The sequence below is a fragment of the Capricornis sumatraensis genome, chromosome 16, assembly GCF_032405125.1.
Source record: "Capricornis sumatraensis isolate serow.1 chromosome 16, serow.2, whole genome shotgun sequence".
Taxonomy (NCBI): domain Eukaryota; kingdom Metazoa; phylum Chordata; class Mammalia; order Artiodactyla; family Bovidae; genus Capricornis; species Capricornis sumatraensis.
In genome coordinates this window covers 82,385,173-82,386,413 of record NC_091084.1, presented here as the reverse complement: position 1 = coordinate 82,386,413, position 1,241 = coordinate 82,385,173, and the positions used below count along the sequence as shown (strand labels likewise).

At 44.7% G+C, this 1,241-nt stretch overlaps 1 non-coding gene across 1 annotated transcript; it reads right to left on the bottom strand.

Moving 5' to 3' along the window:
• Nucleotides 1-885: 885 nt before the first annotated feature.
• On the bottom strand, nucleotides 886-957 carry TRNAH-GUG (transfer RNA histidin (anticodon GUG)). The gene has a single exon. It is a non-coding gene; the product is annotated as a tRNA-His (tRNA).
• Nucleotides 958-1,241: the final 284 nt, after the last annotated feature.

Below are 1,241 nucleotides of genomic sequence, written 5' to 3'. Positions count from 1 at the left end.
CAGAAGTGAAAGGAAAAAGACCACTAGGAGGTGAGAAATCTCCAGGCACCTTCTCTCTGGAGTCAAGGTTGTCATGGAGCTTTGTCCCTGCTAACTTCATGCACCACTTTGCCATGTCCCTGCAGGTTCAATTCCCCCTCTTCCCCATATTCCTATGACGATCTCATAATCATAGCGTTTCCTTTAACAAACTTGGCTTCATGTGAGCTGGAAGAGACATGGTGACCATCTAGTCCAGTAACTTCGGTTTCCCAGCTATGACCTGAACCCAGTGGAGCTCAGAGATTTGCCCAAGGTGGCATAGTTGGTATACCTATCTAAAATGAATGTGCTTTGTAAACAGGGTGTGTCTACATATCAAATTTATTGTAATGAAGCTATTACCAGTTAGCTGTGCCATCTTGGGCAAATCTCTTAGCTAAACCAGCTTCAGATTGAAGTTACTGGACTAGATGATCACTGTGTCTCTTCCAGCTCAAATGAATCCAAGTTTTTTAAAGCAAAAGCTATTTTATATATGTGTGTGTTTTTATACAGACTTCCCTGATAGCTCAGTTGGTAAAGAATCTGCCTGCAATACAGGAGACCTGGGTTCGATTTCTGGGTTGGGAATGTCCCCTGGAGAAGGAAGAAAGGCTACCCACTCCAGTATTCTGGCCTGGAGAATTCCTTGCATTGTAAAGTCCGTGGGGTTGCAAAGAGTCAGACACAACTGAGAAACTTTCACTTTCACTTTCATATATATATATATATGCACAAAGAAATCACTCAGTCATGTCCGACTCTTTGTCACCCCATGGACTGTAGCCTACCAGGCTCCTCAATCCGTGGAATTTTCCAGGCAAGAGTACTGGAGTGGGTCACCATTTCCTTCTCTAGGGGATCTTCCCCACCCAGGGATTGAACCCGGGGCTCCCGCATCACAGGCAGACGCTTTGCCATCTGAGCCACTGGGGAGGCCACCGGGGAAGCCACCAGGGAAGATAGATGTGCACACGTCTTCCTAAATCTCTGACCTGAATCAGTCATCACTGCAGCCTGTGATGCAGATATGGTATTATTTCCTATGCATTAAGTGGGGGAAATCGAGCCAAGAAGGAACACAAAAAAACTATTCATGAGATGTCCACAAATTATTGTGGTTGTAACTGTGGGCATTGGTATCAACAAATCTGGAGTGAATACCATCTCTTTCACTTGAATGTTCTGTGATCTTGAGCAAATTAACTTCTCTAAGCCTC